Raw genomic sequence first — 24,847 nt, 5'->3', positions numbered from 1 at the left:
GTTGATCACTTCTTTTATAGTCAAATTTAAATGAGGCCACTGAAATCTCAAATTAATCGCTATGTCTCAATATCTGCCCCATTTACCAGGCAAGTCATACTACTGACAAAAAAAGTATGATTTCTCTCTCTGACTCTCTCCCTCATAGTTAGAGGGCACAGACTGTGAGTGACTTTGATCCAGTTTCCCCCACCACTGTGCCACTCAAGTCAGGCTTTTCTGGGCAGGAGACTGCATCTGAGTTATTGCCAAAGATGCGGTGCTGCACACAGTGTAGTTGGCAGCAGTAGTAGAAGTTCTTGCAGTGTGTCGTGCCGAAGCACGAGTGGAAATGACATGTCTTGTTGTCACGGTCCATGTTGTACTAAATCTCTGGGAGTCCACTGTGTGTGCAGCCTCGGTGTATGTGCATGTCTGAGAATGTGAGAGTAAAAAGAGACAGAGAGCAGGGAATGATGGAAAACCTGGACTGGCTTCCAGTCTGATTATGACTGAGAATATTTAGTGTCTGAATGGACTAAATTCTAAAGCTGTAATTCATTTTATTTTCTGTTAAGAGCAGTTGTTATGATGCCACGAGTGCAATGAAGTCTGAAATGTGATTCATTTTATTGTCTAACAATTAAAGTTCACTTGAGATACTGTTTTCATGCTATGATCTAATACAGCATTGAGCTTAAATAAGACCACAGTTAGTCATCAATTAGTCAGGAGATTTGTAAAACTTGCCGTACATTCAGTCTCTTTTAATTAGTCTCTGATATCCATTCATTACTGGTTTGTGAATGTTGAATTAAATGGAAATTTACTGAAGCACAAAACAAACCCCACTATTTAAATGAACTCTAATTGTTTAAGGATAGATGGATTACCAAATGATATTAAGTCTGTTATTTAAAGAAATGCCAAGTAGGATTATGATTAAATGATGCAACGTTATGATTTAACACACTGTTGGTAAATAAAGCTCTCTTTCTATTATTACATACATCCAAATTGAGATGTTGCCTGTTTGTAGCTGAAATGGCACAAAAATACCCCAGTATTCTCAAATGTAAGGTTTTGTGTTCGAAACACAAAAAAACTGTTTCCATGTATTGTATGCAACATGAGCTGTGACAGAAAACAGAATAATAGCACACTGTCACAGCAACCGGAAAGACAGAGAAAGAGAAAGAGAGAAATAGAGAGAGAAGGAGCTAGAGAGGTACATTATTTGTTTAATTTGCTTAATGAAAAGTGAATAAAGGACCATGAGACCAAGTTTGTAATGAGGAATGGTTGGATTAAATTCCTGTTTCATCAGCTGGCTTCGATCTGCATCAGGAGATAAACAAAATGAGAACCGAAAAACACATCAAAGCACCTCTGCGTCTGTGTGTGTGTGTGTGTGTGTTCGTTCGGAATGTGTCCAGCTCTGAAAAACTCTTTTCTCCCTATGCAGGAAGTGTGTCTGAGGGGGTTTGTTCTTATCAGCCATTTTGAACACAACACAACACAACACAACACAACACAGCTGAATCTCTAAAGCAGCCTGTACAGGTTTGAAGGCAATCAGAAGAGACAGAGGAGGAAAAAGAGGGAGCAGAGGAGGAGACGGAGAGAGCGGAGACGCAGGCAGGGAGATAGTGAAGAGAAGAGAATGAGACAGACAGTGTTGAGAGTTGAGAGTTTCTCCTTTATCTCAGTGAGCCACCAGCAGCTATCTGTCCTAGATGCCAGGATCCGTCTGAGGCGCTCCAAGCAGATGTGCTGTCAGCTTCAAACAGCGTGCTACTGAGCGTACTGTAATCAGACCGGACGTGATACCTGATGTTTGTTAGCTGCCATTTATGGCTGCATACAAGAAGCTGGGGAGAGATGCAGGAGCAGCTGCAACTGACTGACTGATGCCTGTGTAAAAGGAGGTGTAGTCACTCTTTTTACATTTTCATTAATATGAACCAATGTCTAGCAAGTGTACTGTATATATTAATATTATAGCAACTAATTCTTCATTTAAGTACTTAATTGGTGCGACACTGAAGGCCGATCTGAGCTCGGCTTTAAACTTTTCACCGATATCAATCCATCAGGCCCGCTGAGAAATCAAGCAGGCGGCGTAAAGCAACAGCACTCATTGAAATAAACATTACAAACTGTCAAATAACTCAGTTATCGGAAATTGCAGCGAAAGGAATATTCGCCCGGAGGAGCGGAGCCCGGCTAATTCCCTCAAGTCAATGCAGCACTTACGACAGCTTATCACATTAAAACAACAAGAAAAGAGAACTTTCTTCTTCACTATAATTACAGAGAGAGAGAGAGTGCATACTAGAGAGAGACTGAGAGACAGAGAGGGAGAGAGAGAGAGCCATTCGCTGGAAGATGGGCAGAAGCTGACACTAAAACGAACACGTCTCTTCAGCCTTTGACGCCACGTGGCGTGTGACAGGCAACGCGTGCCGGCGTGTCACTGTCCGCGCATCAAGCCTTCAAGGCCCGACTTGGCAATTTTTTTTTCTTCCTCCCCTCCATCTGCGTCAAGGAGCCGCCAGACGATCGCAACAGCGCTCGCACTTAATAACCCAATCAGAAATTTGACTGCTGACATCTTTCATTGAGCCTCTGCTTTTAAGCGTCACGCCGAACAAAGAAAGAGGGATTAAGGGGGGAGTAGGGGAGGAGGGGGGCCTTGTTGTGTTTGTCAATCAACAAAATATAAAAAAATAATAAAAAATAAAAAACCCCACATTGTACTGTCAGGGGTGAGAAAAGGACAGAAGTTTTCAAGAATACATACAATTAAAGGAAGCAGTAGTGACTGAAAAGTGGAAGCTGCTTCGCTAGCAGAGAGGAAAGTTTGATTTCTAGATATTGGGCAACTCTGGCTGACAAAATGAGATGATATAGTTTTAATGAGCTATTAACTATGTTGATAGAAGATGAGAATATCTGTATGCACACATGTCCTTTAATGATGTCCTGACTGCAATACAGCATTATTTAAAGTTATGCTAAATCTCATAAATTATTATTATTATTATTATTATTATCATGTTGTTGTTGTTGTTGTTTCAGGGAAGTTCATTTGTGCTGCAGTGTTTATTCTGTGTTATTTCTTTATGAAACAAAGGGAGCGAGAAATCTAATTGAATATGTGAGCTAAGTATTTTTTGCATAATAAAATATAAGAGCCAATCACATTCCAGTATGCAAATACAGGATGTGCAAAATGCACTGGTTTACCAGGGGAAGATATGGTTAAGGTTATGGTAATGTTTACAGTTAATTTGAGGACCAAAATGTAAGAATGTTTCTGTGCCATTTTCTCTTGTCTACTGACACATTTTTGTGGATGTGCCAAGCAATTTATGCTTCAGTATATAAAAAAATTCAAAGTATATATATTAAAAAGTAACATTTTTATCTAAATCTAACTTGTATCTTAATTTTGACTTGTTTAGAGATAATGTACAAAGCAATATCTAAAATAATCAGAGGAGATGTGTCAGCTTGGGTTTGTGTGTGTGTGCGTGTGTGTGTGTGTGTGTGGTGCAGAAGGAGAGCGAGGCCATCTGTGTCCAGAGCGGAGCTGTCACTGTGGCTGCTGAGACCTCACAGAGTTTGGACAGGTGACACAGCGACGGGACATGAGCAGGACATGAGCAGGTCACACACACACACACACCACACAGTTTCACTGTCACAACCAACAAAGATGAGATGTAGAATATGCCTTGGACACTGCAGACTTTCATCCAAATATCTCATATGTATACACACACACACACACACACAATACCCTAAAGGACCAGCCTTATGATGTCCTGAGCTGACTTAATTTTTCCTTATAAATGCAACGAAGGCGAAAAAATGTTTCGTCATTTAAAGCTTAATTGCATTTAGTAAAACTAGCTCTGGTATTTCAGACATGGCATGTGCATCTCTTCTGACTCTTGTTAGACTTTACAAGAGGCCATAACAATCTTAGATTTATGACATTCAGACGTTCTTAAACCATCATTTCCCAGAACCATGTCCAGAACTGCCAGGACTACATCTCTATGGAATCACAATCGTCTCATTAAAAAGAAAAAAAAATGCTAGACTAGTAATTTAGGACTACTTAAAATGTGGCCACACACTATAGATTTATAAGGAATAATATCAAGCCGGCTTTCGTTCATAGGTCTAAACATAGATGTAATGTGATTGGCTGAACAGGAAAACATACCTGACTGGCTAGAGATAACAACATTCACAACCAAGAGAGCTTAAAAATCTGCATTTGTGTAGCATTTATTTAAATAAATGTTTGCTTTGGCAAATATTTGTGAACATTTATTTATTCATCACCACATCTGTTTTCGCTGATTTATGTTTAATTAGACCATTCTGATTCTATAAATCTTCCAACAGGCTTCATATGGACGCCATGAAGTCAGAACAAAACTGCCAATTTTAATATGAGCATGCATATGGCATGCCCCAAAATCCAGAGAAATTACACAGGACTGATGCTGAAAGGATGCGCAGATGTGCGAATCTGCCATCAGCCTGAGTGTCTCCTACTGCAACTGGCATCTTCCACCTTTACACCCCTCCCCTTCCTTATTTATTTATTTTATTTAGCAGGAGAGGGGGCAATCACGGCAGTCATTTGCAGTACTAATGTCCAATTCAGGCGCCTCTCCGTCGGCTGATTTAGCCGGTCAGAGTGGTTTTGGAGTGGCCAGCGAAGAGCCGCGCTGTTTAGCCGACATTTTAATGGGAAAACTGGCAAGTCTTATTTGGCCGGCCGATGTGGTTTGTCACCGGGTCTCCATTACATGCCACTCAGCTCTGATGCCTTTGGACAGGTCTGATCAAACCACGTCATTTGACCTAGGCGGCCTGCTGAAGTGGCGGACGGAGAGAGGGATCGCGAGAGCGAGAGGAAGAGGGGGAAAATGGGGGGGAAGGCCAGGACACTGAAGGCTGTAAATAAAATGACATTATTATTTCCTCTGTCCTATCATGTAGAAAAGCCAATTATGGTAATGCACAGCATGTCAGTGGGAATGCAGCAATCTCTTTCTCTCTCTGTCTCTCTCGTTTTCTCCCCCCTCTTTCTGCTCGCCGGTTGGAGCGGCACAATGCTGTTTGATCCAGTCTGCTCATGGCCTGCAGTGATCCTGTATGTCTGCTGTAGAAATGCTTACAGCCTCCGGAAAGTTTAAGGAAACACTCACTGGACTAGGGAAAGGAAAAATAATTGATTCCTTGAAGCATCACAAAAAAAGTACTGCAGTTTCAGATGAAAACTAAACACTAAGCTAGGGCAAATTTGAATGACTTATTTTCATTTTCATTTTAAATGAATTTGAATATTAAAGAGTATAATTGTACGCAGTCACAAACAACAGCACTATTTGTAGATTTGCATTTGTAGATTTGCGTGTCTGTTTTTCAGAGAAACAAAGGATATGTTTTTTATGCATTTACCTTCAATTTGTCTTTTATATGCACATGAATCATTTACGGTGAACTCACATCGCGAATGATCTTCTAATCACTACATATGCTCACTACTTAGGGTATTACCTTATGGCAATGAAGAACCTACATAGTGCACAATTACCCCCCCCAAACAAAAAAAAAACAAAACGCTATCTGAGATTTGGCCTCAGATTTGAGAAGTGCTTGTTGGACATTGTTAACTACGTATGATGGATTTGATCTAACATGCATCATCAGGTTTTGCACAAACTTGTGGTATCCATGCGAATATACACTGTCATTAAAGCAAATGTGTGAGATAAATGACAGAAATTCTGAAATTCATGTAAATATTTAAAAGATTCTATTTTTCACTCAAATTGGGCTGATAATATAATTTGTAATGAAAACAATTGTATTAAATGAAAAAAGAATTCAAAATAGAACCGCACTCTATGTATAATATAACTTTTATGATGCATACTTTGTTTGATTTTTATTTTTTTTATAATTAATTAGCTAATGAATATATAATTTTAAAAAATCTAAAATAATTATGCACTTATACCTTTACACCACTAACATTAGCAAGTGAGAATTCAAACAATCCAAACATCCAAAGATGAACTTTTCGCCTTTGTAAATATTGTTTTTAAAAAAAAAAAAATCAAATAGTGTACAAACAGTGAAATTTGTTCTGACAGCCCTAATGGAAAATGCAAGGCTAGTGTCTCTCATGATGGATGAAAATGATAATATTACGTTCTACAAGCAGGAAGTGAACATACTGGAAAAATCATGAATTTTCCATGAACCACGTATTGAAATTGAAATAAAAATCGAATTGTGAGTGTCCATAAATATTCCCACCCCTACTCCCAATATGACATAAGTCAAGGTTATGTGTCCAAAGTGCTCAGTGGATGGTCCAGGCACTGATATAATCCTGAAATCTGTCCATCCACGGCTCTTGTGATGGCCGTGCGTGGGAGTACAGCACCTATTTAAACCCTTTGTAAGCACTTTTTCCCTACTCGTAGTGCTGTGTGTGAATGGTGATTAATGATTACAGCCTCCATTTGGAGCATGGTCACTGATGAATGAACTGTGTGGAGGAGTAACGAGCTCGCTATAGGGATGGACAGATTTCCGGGGGTTCAGATTCGTCCCCCTCGCCCCACCTCCTTCCCCTGGCCCAACATGAACCTCGGCGAGCAGAAAGCCTTCACATTTTTCATCATCTCGCACACAATCCTTCGCTCTGAGGAGCGTCTTTGTCGTTTTTTTTTCTTTCGCCTCTTTTCACCGCAAGCCACATCTAACTTTATTACAGACTAAACAAAGGGAGGCTTTGAAGTGCAGACAGGCGTTTTTACAGCGACCCAGCCTACCTCTCCTCACCCACCGGCGCTGATCTGTGTTGCTGTGGATACGGTGGAGAGGTGTCTCAAAATGAACGGCGCCATCTCGTCTATAAGTGACGCAGCTCGTGAGAGGCCGGCCCGAGCGGAACAGGCCGCCATATGGCAGGATAACTCCAGGGTCCGGCACAACTGGTGTGCCATTCAGCTTCACGCTCTGCTTTCTCTTTATCTCTTTGCTTTACACTGAGCACGATTAGAGCCATGTGAAAGGGGATTTTTTTTCTAACAGAAAAGTGTCAGGAGTAATTTAGATGAAGTCTAGTAATCTAGTAACTTGAAACTATTAAACCAAATTTATACTTGCTAGCTAAAGCCACAAATCAAGTTTTCTTTGTAATATGTAACATTTCTTAAACTGCTGAATGAATCAAATTCAAATATTCACCCACAAAAACAAAATATCTTGCTCACCTTGCAGAAAGACACGACTGTACACACTGTACACACACACACACACACACACACACACACACACACACACATGCTCCTGAATGTCGAGCCCATACTTATGCAAAGCGCGGCCCACTTTGTCATTTAATTTTTAAAAACCCTAAGGTCGTATAACACACTCTCCCTGTCATTTGCAAGCACATTAACTCACTGGCCACGCGACAGCCAAATTATGCTAATGGGCCGCTAAAATGGGTCATATAGACAGTGCATTTTGCATTAGCTTCAAACAATAGGCAGGGAAAGAGTGGAGAGAAGATGTGAGCTGTGCTGTTCTCCTTTAGCCGTGCCGTGACGCTTTCACCACGTACACCACAACAGAGCCCTCACGCACCCACCAGCCTGCTAAATGCCGATATCAAAACGGCCGATGAATAATGAAGGAGCTCAATTAGCAGATTGTTAACAGCAATTTACATCAGCGAGGTAATGCGTTCCATCATGTACAGGCTTAGATTGACTATACGGGTCTAGTCTTTTAGAGGGGAATGGTGTGACATAGCAATCGTGTGATTTATAAAGCAATGGCTCACGTTTATGCTTAATAAAAATGAAGAAAAATAATAAAAAAGTGATCAAATAATTTGTATTCAATTACCAATAGCATGTGTCACAGATTAATACACAAAATTAATTAATTAACATTATTAAGTTATATAACAGAGCACATAACCGTGACACACCACGCAAGCACCAGACAAAAGTAATTAATAACCTACTTCTTGTTGGTTTTTAGGAAAAGTTGGACTCAAACACATGGCAAAGACAACAACTAGACACAAATGTGTGAACTTTAAATAATCCTCCATACCAGCAGAGGGCAACAGTTTGCATTCACTCGCATTCATTTTCAGTAACAGATTTATTCTGTCAGGGTGGTGATGGATCCGGTGTCTATCCCAGGAACACTGGATGTACATTCTTGATGGGACCCCAGTTCAGCACACATACCTAGTGGCAATTATCTACCTACCATCATGGTTCTTGAGGTGGGAGGAAACAGGAGAACCTGAAGAAAACCCACACCGACATAGAGAAAACATGTGAATCTCTACACAGACAGTAACCTGAGCTCAGGATCAAAACAAGGTACCTGGAGCTGCGAGGTGGCAACGCTACCTGCTGTGTGAATTCATAATCAGTGTGTCAGGTCCCTGAGGGTGACAAGCTAACGGATAGATGCCCTATAGTCCAAAAAACACACCGAACTACAGATCTACCTCTCTCAAGCTTAAGAGGTGAGCTGAATCCATTACACACCAAATTTTATGCCCCCTTGGGAAGACTCTCCTGTCTTATACATTGGACTAACTTTAATATCTCAGCCTCAACTTTTCCCCAGTTGAACTCCTGACATCCTTTGTGGGATATAAACAGCGAGAAGCTAAAAGCATCTGCAGCTTGGCTAATTAAACACCGAAATTCATGATTGCTGAGTAATTGAGGGCACCTTAACCTGGAGGTCTCGCACAAATCATTACCTGCACTTCAATGAAGAAGTGTTTATGGGACGAGTCCGAAATGCAAGCGTATTGCTTCGAATTAAAAGCAGACGTCAAAGGAAGCGCTTAATAATGGATGGGAATTAATATGGTGGGCTGAACGAATTAATTAGATTAATTGATTGGGTGTTTCATGTTGAGAGTGTTAAGTGGCACAGATTTCTTAGAAAATCATAAGAATTGCAATGAAACAAATTACCACAGGAAAGGGATAACTTAAAAAAGCAATCTGAATGTTAATGGCAAAACTACTTAGGACTAAGGGCTGTCATTTCATTGTTCAAATACTATTTGAATTTTTTCATGGATTCAAAGGCAAAAAAACAAATCAACAAAATATGTTCAACGTTTATTCACCTAGTGCATGTCTATTAAAACATGTTTTTGGGTTCGGGCCAAAATTGTAATACAGAGGTAGCAACATTACTGACAAGAAAATCCTAGCAGATTTGAAGCTAGGAGAAAAAACAAAACAGAGAGAAAAGAGAAGAAAAAACAGAATTTGACCACAAAACCCCCAAGTGTATGTTGTATGCCTTATTTATTTTTTATTTATTTTTTATTTTACTTGTGCGCCAAGTAGCGGTAAAACAGTGAGTCAAAAGTTTGGTGTGATGCTACGTAAAAATTAGCGACTCCTCCGTTTTTGTCCTACCCACTTGTTCTCTATTGGCTCACAAGACTGGTTTGTAAATTCACAGGTGAAATTTCACCTAGATACTGTATAATCAGAGTGAAACTAGCTGCTAATAAAAGCAAATACATATTTTTCACATCCCATATCCTTTCCCTTTATTTGATTTTAACACTACTTTATGTGGAAAGCAAAAAAATATCATATATATATATAGTATATATAGTTTTTAGGTCTCTCTCATATCGCCGTAGCAAGAGCTCACAAATCATAAATACGCTAATCATAAATGTGTAAATGCTAAAACAATAGACGCTAATATCACCTCCTTTGGTTTTCTTTTCCTAAGAAAGTGAGCTTTCAACCTTCTGTGTTTTATGATATGAACCCAGTGCAGCACTACCACTAATGTGTGAAAATCAAATACATTTTTAAAGGATCCAAAAGATGTTTGAAACTACACTTTTAGTAATTTTGAAATTCTCAACTAATACGTTCTGCTGCCTCAGATCATGTTTTGTAGTGTGAAAAAACAGGCATTTTCTGCATCCAGGTGCTTCTGCATTGCAGTGCTTTACCCTTTTTCTCTCCTTTTGCTCCCTCACATGCTCCCTCTGTCCCTTTCCCTCTCCCGTTCTGACTGTGTGTGTGTGTGTGTGTGTGTGTGTGTGAGCGGGTGGAGGGCCGTTGTGCGGTCTATAAATCACCTTTCCCCGCTGTCACAGAGGAGCCGTGCAGCTGTGAGACAATGGCCATTAGATCATAAGCACCTCAGTCCCTCCTCCCATCTGCACATTTTTTTGCAGATCCTCCCATTTTTTTGGCGAGGACCAGCATCCTCGCTTTTTTTAATCCGGTCCAGGGTTCGAGCACTTGGGAGTCCTCCGTGTAACCCAAACATGCCCGGATATCGTGGGATGATCTCCTGCGTCACGGCTTTTGCAGAGACACCGATAAGGTTCTACACATGCGGTGCCGAGAGACACAACAGTCTCAAAGCAGACAGAGGACCCCCATGTGGAGGGAGAGAGAGAGGGAGAGAGAGAGAGAGAAAGAGAGAGAGAGAGAGAGAGAGAGAGAGAGAGAGGCGAGGGGAGGGGGGGGAACAGCAGGGAACGAAAATGTTCTTTGTTTCTTTAAATCCCCCATTATGGTGTCTCGACCAGACCATAACCTGTGCTGAGTGTCTGACAGAAAACTCAGCAGACCAAACACACACACTGAGACACACATGTACATACACACACACACACATACACACACACACACATACACACACTCACACACATACACACACCAGCAGCTGCTCCCATTGCCTAGCAACTACCAGGTTGATAGATGATCCTAAAGATGGATAATTGCCATAAATCAGGCAGTTCTGAAGGAGAGTGGAGATGGAAAACAATTAGAGCGGCTGCACTACACCTTGATGACCCGGCACCAACCCCGCTCCATTCTACTCCAACACAATCGCAGCCTTTAATTCTCTCTTTCCCATGGACACGGCCTGCCACCCATTTGAGCTGCTGACAAGGTTTGATGTACAGCTTTACTGCTTAAAACACTGCTAACAGTCAGGGAACGGCTGGGAGAGTGCGTATGGCAATAAAGACTGTACAGGCTTTCTGACAATGAATAGATAAAATAACAAAAAAAAAACAAGATTATCATACAAATCAAAATCATAATGATAAATGAAAGGGCAATATGGTGTAAATATATGGCATTACTTGAAGATGATATTTAGTTTTGCTAACAGTGTCAGTAAAACAACTGTCGCTCTCTGGCTTGCTCATTAGGGATCTAAATATAAATCTACATCTGAATTTCTGTAAAGCTGCTTTGTGGCAATGTCTAAATGTTAAAAACGTTATACAAATGAAACTGATTTGAATAAAAAAAAAAACAATAATGTCACAATTAAAAAACATGAAAAAAATCCCCTGTGAGTTTAATTAAGTTTTTATGATGTATATTATTATACTTTTTGTGATGTAGTGAATTCATAGGTAAACAGACAGGTGATAAATTAAAGGAAAAAAAACAACATAAAGTGTCTTTGTACCATGTTGGGCCTCCACGAGTCTTAGCATCGATCCTACAAATCTCTGGAACTGTATTAGAGCAATGACTAGCGTTCTTCCTAAAGAATTTCCCTTCACATCAAAATCTCCCACAAGTGTTCAACTTGGTTGAGATTTGGTGACTGTGAAGGCCAAAGCATATGATTTACATCGTTTTCATCCTCATTAAACCAGTGACGCTTGTACCCTGTGGATGTGGGCGGAGTCGTTCTGGAAGAGACCACGCCCACCAGGATAGAAATGTTTCATCATAGAATAGGAATATGATCAGTCAGAAGGACTTTATGTTGTTTTGCGGGGTGGGACAACAAATGAAGCCAAACCATGTTAGCAAAATAAATAAATGCCCTCCTCCCACATACACACACACACACACACACACACAAACACACACACATACACACAGCATAAGAGAGCCACAGTGTTTTCCTTTAATTTGTCACCCATCTGTACATATTATAGCCCTAGATGGATAGGTAATAAAGTGCACACTACTACAGCCACTTCATCTCCACGTTTCCCTCTAATACTTGGATTCATTTATGCCGTAATGTTGTGTACTACTGCTAAAAGATTATTCCCTAATGCTTCAACATTAAGGTTCCCTTAACCAATATTATTTAACTTGAACATTATTACACCATGAGTAACATTAACAAAGTAACTAACACTTTCTATTGATATCTTTTCTCTTAGCAACCAAATAAACCAAATGCTCACATCATCAATGAGTAAAACGAAGCCAGCGATGACCAACATGAACAACACCTTAATGAACATGTTTGTGTTTGTAAAAAAAGGTAAAATTCACACCTGAGGCTGAAAAGCAACTTCCAATATTTATAACTAGAAATCACATACAGTTTTGTAAATTATCCACATTTAGGAACATGCTGTAATTTAATTTGTGTTAATTTATGTCGACTTATTTTTAGTCACGGATTGAGTAAACAGTAGTCCAGACGTGGCAGCACTGCTAAGACGAACATCCTGGCAGGCAGAGAGAAAACAAAAATGAAGTTTACCACAAAAACCCTAGCGTACGTTGAGTGTTGAGTGTATGATTACACAGCTTTTTTTTTTTCAGATAGGCTCCAAGAAATAGTAAATATCTAGCGAGGTAAAAACCTGAAGTGACTGCTACTTAACAATTAACAGCATCTCCATTTTTTATCCATCAAATGGCCTAAACCGTAAATGTTGGCACCTCTGTTAGCCAATACTATTTCATATATAACATTTAAACAAACATCATTTACTACATGTGGTATTTGGGTTATTAATGATGAAGTTAACTGAACCTTAATATAAAACATTACAGCTTTTTTGTTTGTGCTGTGTCTGAATGACAGCGCTGGGTGTGGGGCAGCGTGTTTGTGATTTAATCTCAGCTCAAAGAAGGAACCAAAGAGAAAAAAGAGAGAGATGTAACATGTAACAGAGCTCTATTCAGTGCCGAAAGTACAGCGAGAGCGGGCTGAGCTATTGCTCACCGTGACGAGCTCTTCTCTCTCTTCTCTCTCTCTCTCTCTCTCTCTCTCTCTCTCTCTGTGCGGCAGAAAAGAGGGCTGCAGTGAAGTACAAACACGGTTTGATAGCAGATCATAGATTACGTTGTAAACCATAACAAAAGTGATTGCGATGAGAGCACTTTGTTGAAAAGTTGCTTGAAAGAAGACACGGCTGACGAATTGCAGCAATCAACATGCGGCTGCAGAGAATAATTCACCAAAAAAGTACAGGAGGAATCCATGGAAGGGAGACAAAGAAAACAAAACAAAAAAAAAAAACAGGGGGAGTATTGAAAGGAGATGGTCAGCAAAAAAGAGAGAGAGAAAGCGAGAGGGAGAAAGAGAGAGAGAGAGAGAGAGAGAGGGGAAGGGTGGGAAGCAGATGAAGAGAGCGATTGAGAGGGATATGGCGAGGTGAGAATGGAGGGAGAGAAAAATAGACAGGAGGAGAGAAAGAGTGAGAAAAGAAGAGGGCAGGAAGAGGAAAAAAAGAGCTTGTGTTCAGGCCACGACCTCACCGGTTCAGTCTAGCTGAGTCTGGTTGCACAATAACCCATCAATCAACTCCCCCAGTACCGTCATCCCTCCCTTTTCACACACACACACACACTCACACACACACAGATTCCCAGAATCTGACCCTTATTTGACCGGGAAACCCGCACATGCTGGAGACAAATATGGGCAGCAGCCATTCATTTGTGACACCCACCCACTCAGATGCGCACACACACACACACACACACACATACACACACACACTGCACATGTGTCATACAGGAATGCTACAACTGAATATTAAAACCTGACATATTTCATTTCACTCTCGATATCGTGTTGCATTTTCACATACTTAACATTTCATGTAATAAGTAACTACAGTGTTCAGGATGTTGAAACACTAACACCGTACATTTCTATCCTGTTAAGACATTATGGCTCATTTCCCGTCTGTACAATACATGTCTAACGCAGAACACAGTGTTTTAGCCATGTGGATGAGACAGCAATGGCTTCTCATCATAAACCTGAGCTCCTCACAGAGTTACTAGCCGGTGTCAGTTTCCTCCTTGAAGTGTGTCTCTGGAGGTCTGGTCTCGTAAATAACCCCAACCAATCCGGCTCGTAAAGCGGGACAAGTTTCTGAGACCTTTTTAGCACAGTAATCCATGCAGTAATCCATTCACCTTCCTATACTGCATTTCGGTAATATGACGGCTTGGTCAGATCCATGGTCACTTTGGGGATGTTGTGGAGAAAAGAAATGAACAGAGGTGGTAAAGGTGTGGAAGTAGCAGTGCGCTGGCAAAGGCTTTTGGCTCAATCAGGAATTTTTCCTCAAATCACAAATCTAGCACGTGCTCCACTGTATTAAAACCATCTGTCAGTGAATAAATGGAAAACATGGATGCGCTGATCTAAAATCAGAGCTCTGAGTATTGATACTGATTTAAATCAGAAGTTTTTCACATTAAAGGAAAGCTCCAGAATTTTTCATCCTAATCTCTGTGGCTTATGTGTCATTCCAGGAAACAGGAATTTCAGCAAATTTCCCTGTGCTGGGAAAAAAAAACCTCACATACGAAGAACCAAACTCACTTATAATGCAAGTCTAAGGGCAGCTGATGACTTCTAGCAATAAATGTTGAAAATATGTAACTATAAAATACGTAACAATTTTAAAATTACAACTGGTCCACTGAAAGAATGAAGGCCTTAGGGTGAGAGAGATGAGAGAAAGTCTTACTAATGCTGCTCTTATGGAGTTTTTATAATATTTCAAAAACAAAAATGCTCACTTTCACTTTCCATAAGGTTTTGAAGTAAAAAATGTAGTGCCATCTCTAAAAGAATGAATTCAAGAAAGTGTTAAAAAAAAATATATATTGAACACCTGCCCTTAGACTTTCATTAAAAGTGTATTACAAGTAAACCGGGTTTCTGTTATTTTCTTTTTTCAGTACAGGGGAACCTGCTAGAATTGTAATACAGTCCATATGCAGTCAATAGAAATTGAACTTAAAGAAAAAAAAAAAACATGCTGAATAGCTCCTGAGGGGTGCAATAGAAAAGCGTTCACCCTCTTGTCGGGAAATCACAATTTTGAATCCTGATGATGCCACAACCATCCGTGGTGAGGAGCCAAGGGAGTAAAATTTGGCATGAAAGGATGTCAATCACAGTGACACTAGCCAATCATGGGCGTCTGTGAGCTCATGTATGCGGAAGAGGGCAGATAGCGCTTTCCTCTAAGTGTGTCACACTCCCGTAGGACAGTTCCTGATAGCAAATATTGATCCTAACTATCTGACCAGTAAACGTTGCATCTCAGAAAGAAAGAAAGAAAGAAAGAAAGAAATTTAAAAAATACAACTTAGTAAAAATGTTATATAACCTTCCATATTCATGTATTGTCATATTTATTAAATTCATGGTATTTCTAAAACCATAGATCAAGTATAATTGCAGAACAACCAGAACAACTCAAATCAAACAAGAAGGCTATAAAAAAGCTGGAGACTTCTCTAGATAGGCTACAACACCGCTATCATCTGGACCTGATGATTTACATCCGTATAAACTGATAACAGTGTGTGTCTTTTATGAAGAATTACTCGGAAATCGGCTCTCCCACTGAATCCTTAGTGACTCAAAATGAACTCATCGTGATGAATTCTTCAGTGAGAGCAGAGCAGTCCCACTCCGAGCGTGGACAGGAGAAGGGGAGGAGACATGTGAAGAGGACGAGGAGGCTCTCTTCTTCCAGAAGGATCTGGGAAAGTGGGCGGACGGAGGAGCGGGGTGTGTGGAGGGTCCGAGAGGAGCGTTAAATCATACAGAGGCCCACACCACACACAGAGGAAGAGAAAGAGAGAGCAGATTTCTCAGGACGAGAGACAGGAAAACATGTCTTACCAGAGCAGTGATAACAGAGAGGTGGAGTGTGTGAGTGTGTATTTGCAATCGAGTGTAAAAGAAAAAAAGATCTCTCAGCAAAACACAATATTACTGAGGAAAAGGCATCAAAAGTTCAAAAGCTTCCCTGAAACGTTCTCTCCTGACACACACACAGCAACAATTAAACTTTTGGCGCCCTCTAACAATGCCCCCCCATCTCTTGTTCTGTGCCTTGCACCTGGATAATATTCACAATGATAAATGATGCCATAACTCTGATATCCCCAATCAATCTGGCCTTTAAACACACATCCTTCTTTCGCAACGCCGGTGTTGGATTCAGTGAGACGAAGAGACGCGTCCGCTCGACTGACCTCTTGCTGACTGATGCCTGTCAGCTCACATCTAGCTACGAAAATAAATTAAGCTTATGAAGACAAATGAAAAGCCCTGGCCTGTCTCTCACACGCCACACTCACACACACACACACACACACACACAGAAGAGTGAGCGAGAGGGGAGGGAGCGAAAGAGGGGACTGGGTAAAAGGATGAGAGGCGACCTAGTGAGAGGAGGTGAGAGTGAGAGTGCTCCAGAAAGAAACAATCCAGTGTATGTGTGTGTGTGTGTGTGTGTGTGTGTGTGTGTGTGTGTGCGTGTGCAAATGCATACAAATGCACGCATTTCTAACATGCTAGAGGTACCAAAAACTGAACTTCTTCCACTGGTCACTAGACCTGTATTGTGTTTTGTGGGGTCCAGGAACCTCCCAGAGATCCTTGAAACATAGCCAATGAATCCATTTTTTTTAAAGAAAAAATAAGTTACAGTCATGGAAAGGATCCATTACCAAAGTTTTTGTATGCATTATTGAGTTCTTATAGTTCTCAGCATGTTTGACTGGTCACTTGTGTTGAACAGATTTAATCCAAACCTGAAAAAAGTGTTCTGTTCAAATTTTTGGGAATAAAATGCTTGATAACTTAGATTATTTGATATTTGATACAATGATACTTAAGTAGATAAAGTATCATTGTACACATTTGAATAAAAAGTTTGAGAACTGCTGACATATGTGTAACGTTTGAGAAACCCTGACACAATGTTCTACACCACATACTCAAACATAAAATATTGTTTCATTTTGCTTGTTACTTTTTTCTTGGCTCATTCATTCATTCATGCATGCATTCATGCATTCAGTATGCACTTCAATAAGCGCTTTACCCTGGTCAGGGTCATTGTGGATCCAGAGCTAATCCCAGGAACACTGACCACGATGCGGGAATACACCCCGGAATTGATGCCAGTCCATCACAGGGCACCTTCACACACACATTCACACCTAGGGGACCTACAAGCATGTTTCTGGGAGGTAGGAGGAAACCAGAGAACCTGGAGGAAACCCACATAGACACGGAGAGAACATGAGAAATCTCTGCACAGGCTGTGCTGAATTTGCATACCCTTTTCCCCAAAGTATCAAGAGTATAGTACGAGGGACAGGTGGGTGGAGCTGGAAATAGCGCAGACAAGTCACAGAATTAGTCACTTGAATTAGACAAGCAACATTTTAAGGAACACTAGTTAGCTGGAGGTGCTTTTCTACTGGAATTTACATCTTCAACCATAGTGTTTGGTAACATTACCTTCAAATGCAATCAAAAAAAAAAACCTGGAAAGTTTGGTTCGATCAGCTTCTGAGGTGGAACGGAGGAGCAAATCTAACTAGATCTGGAGTCCAATGTATGGGTTCATTGATTATTGCTACTGTTGTTAGTGCAGGAAGTAGTATGACCTCCTATTACTTTCAGTGGTACTCATTATAGGATGGAAAAGCAGACACAGGTACTCAGCTAAGGTACTGATGGTTCCATATTCAGCCCATGCTGTCATGTTGAAAAGTGCTACACTGCAGTGTAAATAAAGTGGACACTATCTAAAGATCCACTTCCTCTCCACCCATGTCTCTACATAGCACTCGAGCAAAAATACACAGCTTTCTTTGAAGGACTGCTGGATCCTTCCCTAGAGATGTGGGTAATGCAGTGTGAACTGTATTTGACCCTTTCCACCCCCACTATGGACTGGGACAATGAAGAGACTCAGATGGATCCTCTTGTGATCGGTGCTCTCCCACCGTCTCGCTTCTGTAGCTACATACAGCACCGAGCGCTGGATCTCTAACTATAGCGCATTCCATAATTAGCATGCTGATTAGCCTTAATCAAGCCCATTAACATGTAATACTGATTAAACAATGCCGGTAGTGCTTGTGACACGACCGGTAAACACGGCAAAACATAAATAACTGTAAACAACTGCTGGTAAACAGTCGAGTGAAATATGTTTGGCAGCGAGGAAGAAGTTTTGCCTGTGTGTATGGGGCGAGAGACGCTGAGAGAAAGTGGGAAAAAGATGGAGAGAGAACAAGAGGGCGAGAGAGTGTGTGTGAGAGAGAGAGAGAAAGAGAGAGAGGACAAGAGGGAGCAGTGGTGTTGGGATGACAGAAATATTGCAGGCCTGTTTTTTGGCAACAGGCGAGAAGGTGGGAGGGGACAGTGTGTGTGTGTGTGTGTGTGTTTGTGAGAGAGAGAGAGAGCGAGAGAGAGGAGCTGGAATGAGAGCAGGAGAGAGATGAAGTGAAAGTGTGTTTGTGTGTGTGTGTGTGTGTGTGTGTGTGTGTGTGTGCACAGGCAGGGGAGTGAACTCTCCCAGGCTTTGTCATATGAGTTTTCCCAAGCCTTGGCCTCTTTGATAAATGACACATGTCATTCTGTCAGTTTGGGACAGTGCAGCTGGGAGGCCCTCTGATGTATGGCCCCTCTGCAAAAGGAAATCACCGTCTTCTGGCATGGACGCACACCGTGCCCTTTATATAAGACCCCTCCTCCTCCTTTCCTCCTCCTCTTCGCCTCCTCCATTCCTCCTCTGCCGAAGGAGAGCACTGTAACTCCGGCCGGCGAGGTTTTTTTTTTTTTTTCTTCCCCGTGCTTCAGCTCTTTGTGAGGGCCTGAATTGAATGCAGAGATTGATTTAAGGCTGCAAGCCACTGAACACTGCGCGCAGGTCAGTGAGGGGTGTTAGGCGGGGTAAAAACACTAATTCCATGGCTCTGGGTTTTCTCGACCTAACCGCGTGAACACACACATGTAGCAGACACAATGTACACATACACACATCCACCACCAAGTCCTGCTATGTGTTCTCATCTACTGTAACTGTTACTACTATAATTAGAACTAAGGCTGCACAATATTGGCTAAAATGATTAGGATTAGCGTTCATTTAACCACTTAAAGACTTATAAATCTTATTATTTTAATCCATTTTCAGTAACTATCACTTATTCAGTAATTACAGAGAATCTATCAGGAAAGATATGTAGTTATAGAAGTGAAGAATGTCACTCTTGACCTGGGTTATGGGTTAACAGAAAATCAGAATCTTTTCACTGCACCTTTAAGGGTAAAAACAGTGTCACTGGGCTGCAGCCCTCAATGGTTTTCTGGGAAAGTGAATGTAATATATGCTTAAACGTATTTATAAGCTCTGTTCTAACTTTAAAGACACATTTTCATTGCTTACACATTAATGAACCAAACTGTACCTGAATAGTACCTTTACTTCTGACATTGTATAATTCTGTATTTCATTATGAGTATAGATCTTTGAATTAGAAGTTCTTTAGTCCCATTAATGCTAAATCTAATATAAGTACTTATTATTATTATTATTAGTAGTAGTAGTAGTAGTTGTAGTTGTTGTAGTAGTAGTAGTACAAGTACTAATGGTGGGTGGAGTAATGGTAGTAGTAAGAGGAGAAGTAGTATTAGTTTTAGCAGTAACAGCAGTAGTAGGAGGATGCGTAATAGTACTAATAGTGGGTGGAGTAGTAGTACTAATAGAAGTAGGAGTAACGGTAATAATAGTAGTAGTAGTACTAATAGTAGTAGAAGTATTTGTAGTAGTAAGAATAGTAGTAGTAATAGTTTTATAAACAGTATAGTTGTGGTGGTAGTAGTAATAATAATAGGAGTAGTATCTTCTATTTCATCTAAATGTCCTAAGTAGCCATTAACATTTCTTCATATTGTAACACACACATTGTGTATATTGTTCAGGTGTAACTACCAGTCAAATCAGGCTCAGTGTCTTTACAGCTGTGATCCAAATTTGGTGTGGAGATGGAGAGATAAAAAACATCGAGGGAGGGGTGGAGAGAGAGAGGGAAAGAGGAGGAAGGGGGATGAAATAGAGCCTCACTTGGCATTTTGATAGTTGACGGTTCGCAGGACAGAACAAAACAGGACAAGAAGCAACTGAACAACACACAACTAACAAAACATCTTCACACAGTCATGTGCTAAACATGTTCAGCGTGTTACTATCAATCAACATTTAAAACAAGAAAAAAAGCACACAAGGCCTGACATATTTCAGTGACAGCAGCAGAGAGACTTCTTTCAACTCACACACCACGAGAACAGCACAGAGCCTATAAATCTGCCATTCTGCTCACAAAACACCTCGCGCACACACACACACACACACACACACACATGAACAGACGGGCGGCGGGAACCAGTGACGTTGGTGAGATGGAGAGGAAAGAAAGCTGGTCAACGATTTAGGGGAAAACCCAAACACACAAACACACACTTTCTCTCTCTCTTAACCCTCTCCTTCTGTCTCTCACTCACACTTACTCAAACACACACACACACATACACACACACTTGAGGACACAGAGGTACTACGGTGGCCACCTGGGGGTCGTGAACTGTGCATGACCCCTGCTCTGACTTGCGCACACCCAGGAGAATGAGGGAACGGGAGAATAGCGAGGATGAATGAGTGAAGAGTATCATTAACCAGTGAGTGATGAGCGTTAGACAGCAATGACACCCATCCCCCGTTCCCAATCCTCTCATTCTCACACACACACTGGCCTAGCATAAACAACGCTTTTAATCAACGATTCCAACCAGCGATTCAATCGGAACACACGTCTTTTTTTACCATGCTTCAAGTGGAAAACAGTGAACGTGGGTCCAATCCTCTGTATAGCATGGCACACACAAGAAATATCCAAGACCCAAAAAGTTTCCCAGAGACTTCCAAAAACTGAAAACCAAAAATAGCAATAACGTAGCATCACGACAGAAAACATTTTCACTCTAGGGCTGACCGATAACGACATGATATCCCAGGTTATATATTAACTATAATCATGACACACTTTTCTCTTGACTAAATAAGCTCTTGAAGCTATTCTCTTGAAAAGGTAAACCTATTTTTTAATTTAGTAATTCATTGTTCTTCTGCTATATACCTGTATGTGTCCCTGAATTTACATTATCGTAATTTCAATAGCTATTCCTACGTTACGTAATAGATGATATGGCGAGGTTTTCTGTAAAGAGATGTTTATTTAGCATCCTTGAAAGGAGTCTCAGTGTCAGTGCTTTGTAACAGTCAGAGCTAAAGCTCTAACTTGAGGTTTTCCAACACTAGCAAGTCTGTAGGAGGGCTTTGTTGTTCCATGTTAACATGATGAGCTGCACATTTTGTCTAATTTACTTCAAGACAAAAAAAGAGATGATTATGAGGGAATGAGTGAATTTATAGCTGCTGTAACGTAAATGATAACAGGAATGGCTGCTTCACCGTTATTCCACAACATTAACCATAACTATAAATAGATAAAAATTTATAAATATTTTCTTTGATTATCTGATAATAATTGGTAGTTATTTTCTTGTAACAGTACATCCTATCATGATTTATTCCTTACATATTGCCTAGCCCTAATCTCAATATGCCACAATATTGAGTATAGAAGTACAGCACAGTTAACGATGTCCTCACATAACCAGCAAAGACTACATTTTCGATTTCACATTCACCCATACACACACACACACACTCTCCAGCAGTTGTGCGCATATTGACGAGTGATGGCTAAAAGTGTTACACTCCCAGCAAAGTGACGGAGCTTCAGTATTTATGACCCACCATCACTGAGTCTCGTCACACACTGCAGCTGCTCTGACGCCCATAAGTAGGGCTGGATTGCACTGCCATAACCAATTTAACATGGAGATGATGCACTATCCTAGACAAGCTACTCACACACACACACACACACACACACACACAAGTGGATTCTCCTGTGTCTGAGAATGGAGACGAACTAAAAGCCATTAGAAATTTTCATGAGCAGCTAAATTATAAAATGGAAAACAAGTGTGTAATTTGTGATACTGATTCAGTCAACCTGAACAAGTCACAGTAAACAGAACAAATCTATTCTGTTCATATTAATAAAAGCAGATATTTAATTAATGGACTAAAGCACTTTCTGTTTTATATATATATATATATACACACTGCTGAATTCTCAAATCGGATTGGTCAGAAGATTGTTGATTAATTTTCAACAACAGCAGCTCTGACAATAGTTCGGTTTCCAGGTGAATACCAGGTTTATATTAATGCACAAAAGCTAATAAATTATCGTTTCAGTAGTAACAATTTAACAATTTACACAGGGACATGCATTTTCTAATTTCTTGGTAGCATATCAAGCTGGTTTTTTTTTTCTTATTAACTTTGAGAAATTTAAAAAAACAGAGGCTGGTGAGAGAATAACTGTTTGTAGATGCTTTAACGTAAGTGATAACAGGAAATAACTCGCTTCACAAGATTAAACCAAACTCTAAATAGATAAAAAGTATCCCATGTCATTCTTTAATAAACAAACGTATGTAAACCATTGGCAAATTACTGTGGTATAGGAGGAATAAAACATGTCAGTACATGCTGTTATTGAAAAATAGTCAATTTCGGTGTTGTAGCAGAAACTCCCCTTCATGTCAGGCCACATTTCACCAAACTGCCCATCACTCGACTAAAGGTTTTTTTGTTACATAATACTTCGTGCATTGATATGTAGCCATAACTCCATATATTAAGGAATAAATATAATACTGCCCAGATATGTCCAAGTGAACAAGGTCAGCGCATTAAATATACATAAACCATGAATATTTCTACGCCTAGTTAAAAAAATACTCCAGTATCACATCTGCAGTGTATGTGCGATTACCAAGGACAAGAATTTCAACACATTTCCCATTACTGAGAAAAGCATGAAGACGTGTTTACTCTGGACCTGCTTATTAACAAAGTCTAAGGGCATCTGTTGAATTTTGGCAATAACCTGTTAAAGTGTACAACTATAAGACGAGAATTCAAAACTACACCCACTATATTCCAGCAGTATAAGGTTTAAGGATGAGAGACATGACATGAGTCTTACCCAAAGTGCTCTTATGTAGTTTTATCCAACTTGTAAACATTGGAACAATACAGTAACAAATAATTCCCTGTAATCTATCCCTCTGAAGAAAGTAGTCCTATCTATTAAAGAATGAGTACAGATCCATGTGTTGTGCTTTACTGATTGTCCTAATTAAACTGCCCTTAGATATTCCATTACATATGAGTTTCGAGTAAACAAGTGAGATTCGAGTGTGTGCGTATATCAGCAGTTGGCATGCTCAACTGGCACACCACGGTCCAGATGTGGTCCCTACAAAGTATTTTTTAAAGATTTCAAACAGAATACTAGAGCTAATAAATGGATTTAAAAAAAAATCAGCTCCAATTCAGCGACTTTTCTAAACAGGAACCAGTTGCAGCCAATTACATGCATTTATGTATTTTTTTTTTTTAGCTGAAGGCAGCTCATTGGACCAGAGATTAGCTACAGAGATTAGCTAGAGACACTAGCTTAAAAAAGGCATTTCTCAAAGACTTTTCATTTTATTTACCCGCTCTGCTCTGAAGAGCAAACCGACAACATGATATGTTTAACAGTTAAAAAAAAAAAAAAAAAAAAAAAAAGCTCCAGATGAAAACGAGAATGTTTACCAAATATTACGTTACCAAAGTGGTAACATGAAGTACCAATACGGTACAAAACATAACAACATTGGATTGTTTTATTTAGAGCCATAATCTAATCAGCATAGTTAAGAATTTAACTGTTGTCGCCATTCAGTCATATTATTTGCTTATCCAGACCTTTTGTGTAGCCATGAGATTTTGTGTAGCCATGCATTCACAAATTTTACCTGAATACCCCTGGCTTATATGTATTCCAGTATACACACGCGCATGTATTTCAGACTCTAGTATTGATGAGTGAGTATATATGCGAGCAACAGAGCCTGTGTCATTCATAACATCCCTATCTCCTGTCTGCTTCCGTGCATATGGCCTCAATAATGAAACACTGTGATGCGTCAGGCTTTCTCACACTGATAGAAACAGCAGGAAAAGAAGCAGGATCGGTCCCTACGGTTTCCTCCTGTCTGAGACTTGTTGCCTGTGTGAGGCTGTCTACAGATCATGTGACTATTTGGCATGTGAGTGAAATCATGTCCGATCTCTATAATTACTGATAAAGTCGAGGCAGGGAGGCGAGTCGCGACATGCAGGCCCGCCTGTAATGAGCAAAAATGCTTCATAAATACACAAACAATACACATTATGCTCATGCAGCACTGGAATGTACTGCAAGGAGCGTAGATGTTCATTAGCCATCTATTTCAGCATCAAAGCCTAGAAATAAACGGAGATGAAAATGTGTGTAGGATGTTTTTATGAGTTGGGTCACATTAGTGATTATGATGCTGACACCAATTACCATATACTATCAGACAAAATAGTACAGAGATGGAAAGGAAAAGAAAGATATAGAGTAAGAGATGAAGCATGACCGGTAGTGAGAGTGTTAATGGTGATTCTTAAATTGAAGTGCCATTTGTGTCCTAGTGAAATTACATTTACAAATATGTATATAAAGGTAAAAGA

General features: G+C 40.2%; 1 protein-coding gene across 1 annotated transcript in view; it reads right to left on the bottom strand.

The window, feature by feature from the left end:
• tshz1 (teashirt zinc finger homeobox 1) overlaps positions 1 to 24,847 on the bottom strand; it is a 42,139-nt gene that overhangs the window by 5,162 nt on the left and 12,130 nt on the right. The gene's annotated exons all lie outside the window — the stretch shown is intronic.

Source organism: Pangasianodon hypophthalmus, chromosome 23 (genome assembly GCF_027358585.1).
Source record: "Pangasianodon hypophthalmus isolate fPanHyp1 chromosome 23, fPanHyp1.pri, whole genome shotgun sequence".
In the NCBI taxonomy this organism is placed as follows: Eukaryota; Metazoa; Chordata; class Actinopteri; order Siluriformes; family Pangasiidae; genus Pangasianodon; species Pangasianodon hypophthalmus.
The sequence above is the reverse complement of the archived record's forward strand: the minus strand, read 5'-3'. Positions and strand labels throughout refer to the sequence as shown.